General features: G+C 42.9%; 1 pseudogene; it reads left to right on the forward strand.

Annotated features, from left to right (window-relative positions):
* The first annotated feature begins 642 nt into the window (after positions 1-642).
* LOC139549638 (uncharacterized) lies at positions 643-11018 on the forward strand (annotated as a pseudogene).
* Positions 11019-11559: the final 541 nt, after the last annotated feature.

Here is an 11559-nt window from a genome sequence, read left to right on the forward strand (position 1 = left end):
ATGTGTTTGTTTACCCATCCCAGCGCAGTGCTACTTATAGAGCGCCCACCCGCTGCCTGCTGCTGCTATGGGCCCTAATTTACTCGACCCTTTTGGTCTGTACTCTACTCTGTAAGTCCTGGTTCCCGAGACAGATCCTGCTTGCCATCTGGACAGCTCGGCATAGATTTAGAGTTGCTCTCCTCATTTGGACCCACTGGTTTAACATGTGTTTGTCGCACTGATTTAACATGTGTTTGTCTCACTGGTTTAACATGTGTTTGTCTCACTGGTTTAACATGTGTTTGTCTCACTGGTTTAACATGTGTTTATCTGGAGCTGACAAGCATGTGACTCATGTTTTACGTCTGTCGGCAATCAAAACAGATTTATACACAGATTTGGGGTAAGACGAAGAGAGATAAGCTTGAGTAGGTAATGTTTTCAGAGGTTGAATCTTACAGTCAGATCGTGCATGTTTCTAACAGCTTCCCAATCAACAAAGACGGTCACACCTCATGTACCATACCAGAGAATAATTCAGTGGAATTCAAACACTTTACTACTCCTTTAGGTTAAATGGAAATGTGTCATTGTTTTCCATTATAACTCAATCATGATTTTATCACAACACCCCAATGTCACCCACATTCCCCGACCACCATGCTTCTGACGCCCATGTCTCTATGTCTGTCCCTGTCAGTGCTGGAGGCCCGGGTGCAGCTGGAGCCCAGAACCATCCCGGTGCTGCGAGGTTTGGAACCTCATTGGTGGCTCTGTGTTGACCATTTCAGCCCAGTACGGTATTCTCTCAAACAACTCCAATGCGACTGCCATAAACCGCTCCACCAATCAAGTCTTTAGCTGGGAATTTGTCCTGAAGAGAGTCCAGTGCAGCCACCAGGGACAGGTGACCTGTGACCTCCAAAACATCCAGAGGCAAACTGACGATCTGTTTGTTCAAGTTTTGTGTGCTTTTCTCATTTGGCTGTCCTTGAGCTGGCTGCCTACTGGCAGGCTGACAGTATTCAGTATGGCAGAGAAACTAAGGGAAACAGAAAGGAAAACTCGACACACTGCTGCTCATGCTCCCAGGTGATACTTATTTATAACGGTCTTCATCAGTTATCCACATCCCAGGTGGGGGTGGAAGGTCCTATATATAGGGGCAGTACTTAGTGACAAAATGTCAAAATTATTGTGTGCCCTAATTGAATATATATTACTGTAAATATTGATCACATTCCTTGTGTATGATCATATATTTTGATGAATTGAATGTTAATAATGTGAACCTATGTTAGATATTTTTTACCTCCTGTTTCAGGAAGTGATGTCACTAAGTACTGCCCCTATATATAGGACCTTCCACCCCCACCTGCTATATGGATGCCTGCTGAAGACCTAAATATCACCTGGGAGCATGAGCAGCATGCAGCGTTTTCCTTCCTGTTTTCCATGAGTTTGCCTACAACTCCAGCACCTGCAGAAAGTACCTGGATGTGTGTATGTTGTTCAGCTTTTGTAGAGAAACAAAGGAGCCACAGTTACAGTACTGCAAAGGTTTTTCAAGAGAGGATTTCAAAGGCCAGCTGGGAAGTAGGATTTTCATTTCTTATGGATTCTCTCTCTCTCTCCTTGTTTCTCACACATGTATCCACACTCACATGTACACGTGCATACACACACAAAGAAAACAAAACAGGTGGAACCCCTTTTGAAAATAATGGCAGAATGAAAGAAGACAAAAAGGGGGAATTTAACCTTGACTAGGAGAAGAAAAGCAGAATAAACAAAAGTTTAACCTAATCCTTGATGATGCCACCCACACACTCCCTGACACTAGAGACAAAAACTCAATGTTTTCCTAAGCCATATTGGCTTGTTGCTTTAATTGAAAACCTTTGTTTAAATTTGTTTGAGGTTTCATGCATGCAGTAGATTTTCTCAAATTTTTCTCAAAGCAGCTGATTTAGTTGTTGGGCATCGATCCAGGTGTATATCAAAGAGGAGGACTGCTGCAGTGGCTGTTTTGATGGGCTGTATGACATTGCAGGGCTGAAGGGTGTGGGATGGGAATCGATTGGGCCAGTTATAAATACAAAGTGGAGGGAACTCTCCTGAGCACCAGTCATACACCACCCGGTATTTAGAGTCTGTGATCCCTCACCTGATATGCCCTACTGTCACGCCCTGACCTTAGAGAGCTGTTTTATTTCTCTATTTGGTTAGGTCAGGCTGTGATTTGTGGTGGGCATTCTATGTTGTCTATTTCTTTGTTTTTGGCAGAGTATGTTTCCCAATCAGAGGCAGCTGTCTATCGTTGTCTCTGATTGGGAATCATACTTAGGCAGCCCTTTTTCCAACTTTCTGTTGTGGGATCATGTTTTTGTTAGTTGCTGGTTTAGCGCTACAATACTTTACGTATCGTTTATCTTTCTTGTTTTTTTGGTGTTCATTTAATACATTCAAAATGTACGCCGACGACAGCCGTAACGCCTACCTCTATCCCTGAATTCCTCTATTGCTCTATCCCTGCTTCCCTTTCCCCCTCTATCTCTCTTTCCATATCTTCGACTTGGATGTCGATTAAGGCAGCCCCCCGCACCTCTCTGATTCAGAGGGGTTGGGTTAAATGCGGAAGAGACATTTTGATTGAATGCATTCAGTTGTACAGCTGACTTTCCCTTTTCCCCTCTATCCGTCTGTCCATGTTTCCCTGTGACCCTGTTTCCAGTATGCAGATAAACTCTGTTCCACAGGGGCTAAAGGTGTGGAGAGATTCAGTGTCAAAATAGTTATCTGAAATTGTTCTCTCTCCAAGCCAAAAGTATCCCAGTGAATCATCTCCGAGAGTTTGCTGGGGATACCCTGCATGCCACAAAGAATACTCAACTAGAAATGAAGAAAGATGAAGAATGATTACAACCCATACACTGCCCCAGAATTCACCAAAACTGATAAGCTGTTAAGACAGTAGCAATGCTAGGAGGTGTTGCTCATATCTCTTCTACATTTTTCATATAATCTTATTTTAAACTCCACTCATATTAGAAAGTTGGACCGAAGACAAATAGGTTGTAAACAACACAAGCTGAGAAATGTATAATTCATTTTTTGATACAATACTTATGTTTTTATTAATGATGTTAACTCTGGAACGTTTTAGCATAAAAATTAATGAGATGGTTATGATGATGATGTGTAAAAAAAATAGCATGATGATGACATCACTGGGTGATGAATCTTTATTACACCATAGAGGATATTCACGTATTCCCCTTTCCTCTCTCATTATTCAGCTAATTTCACCCTGCTGCAAACAGAGCTCAACTAAAAGCCTGAGCAATGTCCTCCATGCAAAAAGGAGGGAACAAAGCAATGACCCATTGCCTTCAATATATTACAGGAGGAGTCCTCCTGTATTGCCAGAGCTACACATTATCACTGACGTACACTGGGTATACCAAACATTATGAACATCTTCCTAATATTTAGTTGTTTCTCCTTTTCGTTCAGAACAGCCTCAATTTGTCTGTGCTTGGACTCTACAAGGTATCGAAAGCGTTCCACAGGGATGCTGGCCAATGTTGACTCCAATGCTTCCCACAGTTGTGTCAAGATGGCTCGATGTCCTTTGGCTGGTGAACCATTCTTGGTACACACGGGAAACGGTTGAGCGTGAAAAACACAGCGGCATTGCAGTTCTTGACACAAACCGTTGTGCCTGGCACTTATTACCATATCCCGTTCAAAGGCATTTAAATCTTTTGTCTTGCACATTCACCTTCTGAATGGCACACATGCACAATCCATGTCTCAATTGTCTGAAGGCTTAAACATCTTTCTTTAACCTGTCTCCTTCCCTTAGGGCTCCCGAGTGGTGCAGCGGTCTAAGGCACTGCATCTCAGTGCTAGAGGTATCACTACAGACACCCCTGGTTTGAATTCAGGCTGTATCACAACCGGCCATGATTGGGAGTCCCATAGGGCGGTGCACAATTGTTCCAGCGTCGTCCGGTGTATGCCGTCATTGTAAATAAGAATTTGCCTAGTTATATAAAGGTTACATTTTACGTGGATTTAACAATTGACATCCATAAGGGATCATAGATTTCACCTGGATTCACCTGGTCAGTCTATGTCATGGACAGAGCAGGTGTTCTTAATGTTTTATATACTCAGTGTATGTAACCACTACCCATTAACAATAGTGCATGGTGGATCAAGCCCTCCAGTGTGGATGCAGAGGATCTCAGAGCCTTTGAATTAATTGTGCATCTAGGCCTTTTCCAGTTAACCATCAGCAACTCTGCTGGTGATTTGTGGCCCGTTGGTTCAAATATTCCATTGGAGGAGAACCACAAATCTACACTGGAGACTGGTCTCACTCCTTCGTTCTAATTGTCTAATATGAGTATGATGCCCACACAGAACATACACAGACATACTGCTTGCAGACACACAAACACACATACATGCATGAACATAGTGTTCACACTCACACTTTTTAACATGAAGAAATCAATATGTCTGTATGGGGTTGTTGAATATGAACAGAATGTGCTGTAAGGGCTAGAGCCGAGGATGAGGCCACTTTGATGTAAATCAGAGGCGAGTGAGCGTGCCTTTGGTGATTGGGCTGGAGAGGCGCAGTGTGCTGTTCATCAGAATAAATGCACTAACACGCACACATGCACACAGACAGACACACATAGACAGCTACTAGTGCTGTTGGAGAGAGACAATACTGCTCATCCGAGTAGAAGGCGCCCATACTTTTTCCAGATTAAAGGCTGTCCCTCAGAGTGGCAATTTCTCTGCCAAGGGCCCTGTTGAAAAATCACAGGAATTAAAAAGAGTTGTACTCCTCACCAGCATCTTCTCAGGGAACAGTCACAAAGCCTGTCTTAGATGGCTAGGCTTACTGTGATTAATGAACCTTATGAAACCTTATTTCAGAGATCACTTAGATTGGAATGATGGGGGACGAGCCTAATGTTGTAAGGGACTGACTATCTTTCCTCAAATGTATCAATTTTCCATCCATGATTAGTTGCAGTAGTTTATTAGTCCATGGAAGTGAGATACTGTTTTCTTCTTCTGATCCTCTTTACTTTATTGCACTGCTGAGATTTTCAATGGGGAGACAGCAAAATAAAAGTTATCAACTCATATGACACCAAATCAAATATCAAGATGCAGCCTATAAGGAACAAGGGAAGCCATCATTGTGCACAGAACATTGAGAGCTTTGATCCTGAATCAACATAGACATGTAATTTGGTTAGACAAAGCGACAAAGCTTCAGTAATTATCCGTCTATCTATAGCAATTCTCTACTGCACCCTCTGCCTTTCACTCTGCCAGACAATAGACTTCACAGAAGATAACGCCCAGTCTAAGTGGCTTATTTGGCTGCCAGTGTATGAGATAGGGGAAAAGAGGCTTTCTCCCATCAGTCTTTTGAGACCTCGAGGCACACGATTGATCATTTAGGAAGAGTAAGAAGCCTCTAAGTGAGCAGGTCAATTCCGATCAGAGAATCCCTATCCGTCTCAGGATACACTTGGCATGCATACAGTACACACTCATATGGCGTACTACACACAGCGCCTTCCTCTAATCCAGAAACACACAGCTATGCATGTGACCGAACCAGCTAAATACTACACACACTCTTGCAAAATAGCACAATGGACTAGAATGACCTGGCAAACTGTAAGAAATACATACAGTATCCCAAAATGCTTTCTCTTTTATTTCCAGAGAAGGGTAACGTGGTGAAGGGGAAGAGGTCCTGTTCCAGTACCTGACTGTAGGCTGGTACCCAGAGCTCAGTCTGACTTGGCTGGTGAATGGCAGAGAAGTGGACCAGGGTCAGTACAACATCAGGGCTGAAGGGACTGTTGATGTGGAGTGCCTCCACAACCTGATCAGTAACTTCAGCGTCCAGGCAGCAGAGAGCTCTCATGTGGAGTGCCTAGCCTCTGTGTCTGCCCTCCCCATGCCTCAGTCCAGCAGTGTGCATCTGACAGTGGGTGAGAAACACAAAATTGCTCGCTCTCTCTCTTTCCCTCTACTCAGAGCTGAGATTTGTCTACATCCTCATATTCATCAGTGAAAACAGACTGTGGGGGTTTGTTATTGTTGATGAGAGGAATGACAAGAAAGGCATTGCAGGAGAGACATCTTTTATCACCATTGAAGTCATCCTACATAAATAGAGTATTGGGAGCTACAGGATTTGGTACGCTCACTGTGTTATGTTGCATACTGAGTTTCCCCTCTGTGGTTTGGGTAATCTTGAATTACATTCAATAGTGTAAACAAAAGACAAGACACTCTCCCTGCCACAATCACAGCAAATGCTGATAATAGATTTGATCGATTAAAATATTAAATGACGAATTACATTTTTCGGCTTCTTTGGGACTAAACCTCATAAATGACCTTCTTTGTTTAGTTGCAGAGGTGATGGTGGAGAATGTATGCGACGACTGCACTGTTCTAATTGCAGATGACAAAGGAGATGATTGTGGACGACAGGAAAAAGAGGACCGAGCACACCCCCATTCTCATCGACGGGGCTGCAGTGAAGCAGGTTGAGAGCTTCAAGTTCCTTGGTGTCCACATCACCAATGAACTATCATGGTCAAAGCGCACCAAGACAGTCGTGAAGAGGGCACGAACAAAACCTATTCCCCCTCAGGAGACTGAAAAGATTTGGCATGGGTCCTCACATCCTCAAAAGGTTCTACAGCTGCACCATCGAGAGCATCCTGGTATGGCAACTGCTCGGCCTCCGACAGCAAGGCACTACAGAGGTTAGTGCAAACGGCCCAGTACATCACTGAGGCTAAGCTGCTTGCCATCCAGGACCTCTATACCAGGCGGTGTCAGAGGAAGGCCCTAAAAATTGTCAAAGACCCCAGCTACTCTAGTCATAGACTGTTCTCTCTGCTACCGCATGGCAAGCGGTACCGGAGCTCCAAGTCTAGGTCCAAGAGGCTTCTAAACAGCTTCTACCCCCAAGCCATAAGAGTCCTGAACATGGCTACCCAGACTATTTGCATTGACCCCACCCCCACCCCCCTCTTTTACACTGCTGCTACTCTCTGTTGTTATCATCTATGCATAGTCACTTCAATAACTCTACTTACATGTACATAATACCTCAACTAACCGTTGCCGCGGCACATTGACTCTGTACCGGTACCCCCCTGTATATAGTCTCGCTATTGTTGTTGAACTGCTCTTTAATTACTTGTTACTTTTATCTCTTATTCTTATCCGTATTTTTTTTTTAACTGCATTGTTGGTTGGGAGCTCGTAAGTAAGTATTTCACTGTAAGGTCTACAGCGGTTGTATTCGGCGCATGTGACTAATAAAATGTGATTTGATTTGAGTAACAGCCTCAGTGTCCACTGTCCTCCTGCTCCTGTTGCTAAGCATCTGCATTGTCCTCTGTTACAGACGGAGGAGAAGAGCAAGTAAGCGCCTTTCTTTTCTTTTTGTACCGCTCAGTGAAAAATGTCCAACCCCCCACCCTCACGGGAACAATGATTAAAGTATAATGAAGGAGTTAGGCGGTCACGCGCAGTGATTCTGCAATGTGTTCCACGCCTGCGTCGGCAAGGGCATAGGGTTTTTGAACGTATACAGAACTTCCGCTGTCAGCAGAATGATCCAGTTCTAAAGTGCTGGCTTGGCCTAACCCCCCACCTGTCCACAACACACAGGAGCACCCCCATGGAGAGACAGTTGTCCAGAAGAGACACACACCTGGTGGTCACTATATGGAAATGCAGTTATTCTGTCACTAAGTAACACAGATAGACATACTCATGAATATGGGTGAGAATGTCATTAGGCAGAAATTAGCATATTCAGTTTACTTTCCATTTGCTATGTTGAATAATCGGAGAGTTATGTCAATCATCAAACAGTCTTATGATCTGGTGTTACAAATACCAAGACAGATTCATAATGACTCTAATAGGGGCCACAACCCACAAACATGTCTCTGAAGTGACCCCCAAAAATCTTAAACTTCCCACCTCTGGGATTAATGTCTTACTGGGTTACCAGCAGACAGTGAATAGAAGGTTTTGTGAGTCTTTGGCGGCTTTCAGAGTAGAGACGGATGGTGAGGAGTTTCTGGAGAGCCATCTCAGAGGGGATCGTTGTTGTGTGCGACGAGGCGTCCGTCTGGCTGTTTGTGTACGATAACAAAACCTGCCCCTGAGTCATGCATTAGACTGCTCTAATCCCTGTGACTAATTTCAGACCAGTGCAAACCAGGGCCATGATTGGGAGCTGTAGGATTATCTTAATAAAGCAGGTGTGCCCTCCTTTGTACATTTACAGTATTCACCCAATAGTCTGATATCTTTTTCACTGTCCTTGATTTGGTCCAGTTCCTTTCCCCGCTTTCCTTACTATAACTCCCAGGCAGCAAAGCATCAAATCAACATAATCAGGATTTTTCACATTTAACAAAATGGCATGACTCCAAGTCAGTACTGCTCTCAGTTGGCTAATCCAACACACTGAAGAGTAATGCATGCATTGCAATTATTCGTACAGAATGGGGATTAAATATATTCACCTTAATAACGTTGGACAGTATGGGTTTAAAACATCAAGACAGAGGCAATTTCTCCTCCTGTAAAGAGTCTGGTTTATCCTTCTCCTGGGCTGGCACCATCTGTACCGCCATTGTTATAGGATTGTTTTGGCTCTGGCCAGGACCTTGGGCTAAGAAAGGTAATGATGCTGCGTGATAAGATTCATTAACAATCAGCTCAGGCTTTCACTCTAACATTTCTAAAGTGACCTCAGGCTTGAGTGAGTGTGTGCTGGCCCAAAACGAATTAACGCTGCATTTACAGCTGTCATACATACACTCTTAGAAAAAAGGTTCTATCTAGAACCTTAAAGGAACACATTTTGGTTGTAGGTAGAACCCTTTCTAAATGGAACCCAAACCCTGTGCGGACAGCCGATGCTGTGGTCTATGCAACCACAAGGAAGGTCAGGATTACTGTATTAATCTAGATTGAGCATTGAGACAGTGAAAATCCTGTACGATAGCTGTAATATAAATTCACATAAGATACTGACTGTTGTAATTTTCTGTATTTGGTTGTCTTTCAGAATCAAGCCAACTGTAGACAATAAGGTGAGTGTTTGACGCTCTTTGTACCATTCTTTCCAACCTCTCAACTTGCTTGTTAATGTAGGATTATACAATATTTGAAAAGGTACAGACCTTGGCATTTTTTTATTGGCAAGAGCTGCCGAATGAAGATCCAGGATCAAGTATGGCTACTTTAGAGGATATGACTAACCATCCATGAAATGATTTATTGGAAACATTTGTGAGAGGGTACTAATACAGTGTCATCCTATTCATTCAAAATTCCATTAGTCCTTTACATAAGTTACTGCTGGCACTCGGCATAAATCTTAGTAAATAAGTCTACCCAAAGGCATGTATTTAAATGTCTCCGAGTCTGCCTTGTGTCTGAGAAATATACTGGGATTTTAGAGTTAATTAAAATAAAGAATTGAGAATAATTATTTGGAACATTAGATGGTTATTAGATTATAACATCCACATTAAGATTGAAACTCTAGTTTACCCCCCAAAACATTCAACTTGAATGTGTTACTGCAATGTATTTCTGTTTCATTGACTGCATTAACTTCCATGTGGATATCAGTAAAAACAAGTGAAATTCATGACAATATGTACAGTACATTCAGAAGACTCAAATAAATTTGTATAGGTATGGAATGGGACACTTTTTATATTTGTCAGTCCTGGCCTGTGGAATTGAAAGCAGGTGTGTGCTGTGGGTGGAACTTCCTAACACTTGTCCCCAGCAGGCAGGTTACCAGTCTCTCAAGGGGGACTTGAAACAAAGTCCAGTCACAGTTTCTCTCTTCTCTCATGAAGTGAGGGCAATGATAGTGATGGCAGAGCATTGTCGTATCCAGGATATGCCGTGCCAACAATGATTCTGCAAGTACGCTTCTGTATGCTCTCGAGATGTTCAGAGAGGGCTTGAGTCAAGGAGCTGTGCCAAGCTGGTGCGGTATACTCTAGGCAGGGTCAAGCATTGCTAGTAGATCTAGTTTTATACCATTTGTCAGCAGTTTTAATGTCCCTCATGATACGATTTTACTATTGAAGCAGTGAACACACTGACTTAAGAGTGGTTAAGTCTAAATTAATTGAATAATGATGTTGGATTTTTCGTAGGTATCAGCTTGTACACCGGCAAGACAATTGATAGTACCAACATAAAGCTCCCAAAACTGTTGATTCTTTCAAGGTTGCACCGTTTTCCTTTTGTAGGGTAGGAATTGGTCATATTTTCTATTGAGCTGTTACTCTGGGTTTCCACAGGATAGACGAATCACAGAGTGGGAGAAGCTCTGTTGCCAAGGCAACAGGGGGGAGGTCAACCTGGGATACACCACAGAGGGCCACTCAGGTGAGAGTCAGTGTGACAAATACCACTGCTCCTCATTAGGACACATTATCTTCAACATCTAATGAGATCAGTGAGGTATGTTGGCATAGAAAACCAGATTGGATAGGCTATTTTATATGTGATTTTTTTTTTTTTTAAGTATTATAGGCTACTAACAGCATTAGAGGCTATAATTGACTATGATGTAATCATAATGCCATGTTCTATGTTGGAGCCGCTGTACTATACTTCCTCCCCTGAGCATACAGTGTGGTCCAGTGAAAAGGTCAGGTCAGATGATGTCAGGTCAGGTAAACACCTATTTCTCTCTCGACAGAAGCTGGCCGCAGTGACCTCATCATCACTGGGGGAACCCACAGCCAGATGAGCTCCATCAGCACTCACAAGGTAAGGAGAGGGAGAGAGCAATTTACCGCAGTTGAATAATGCAGTCAGTCTCCATACTGCAGCCGGAGCCCCTGACACCTCCCAGGCTCTCACTGACGGGGACTGCAGGGATTACCAAGATCCTCCCCCTACCGGGGGACAGTTAACTCTCAATGGCTGTATTCGAAATTACATCCTATTCACTATATAGTGCACTAGTTTTGACCAGGGTCCATGAGTCACTCATAATGCTGAACTTGACACATTTATGAAATTGCTTATTCCAGTTACTAATAAGCATGCACCCATTAAGACAATTACTGTAAAAACTGTGAAATCCACTTGGATTGATGAGGAATTGAGAAATTGCATGGTTGAAATGGGATGAGGCAAAAGGTATGGCAAATAAGTCTTGCAGCACAACCGATTGGCATACGTACTGCAAATTGAGATATCATGTGACTAAATAAAAATAAACTATACTATGAAACAAAAATAAATCATATAAAGAATGATAGTAAAAAGCTTTGGAGCACCTTAAATGACATTTTGGGAAAAAAGGTTAACTCGGCTCCATCATTCATTGAATCAGATGGCTCATTCTTCACAAAACCCACTGATATTGCCAACTACTTTAATGTTTTTTCATTGGCAAGATTAGCAAACTTAGGCATGACATGCCAGCAACAAATGCGGACACTACACATC

This window comes from Salvelinus alpinus, chromosome 22 (assembly GCF_045679555.1).
Source record: "Salvelinus alpinus chromosome 22, SLU_Salpinus.1, whole genome shotgun sequence".
Lineage (NCBI taxonomy): Eukaryota > Metazoa > Chordata > Actinopteri > Salmoniformes > Salmonidae > Salvelinus > Salvelinus alpinus.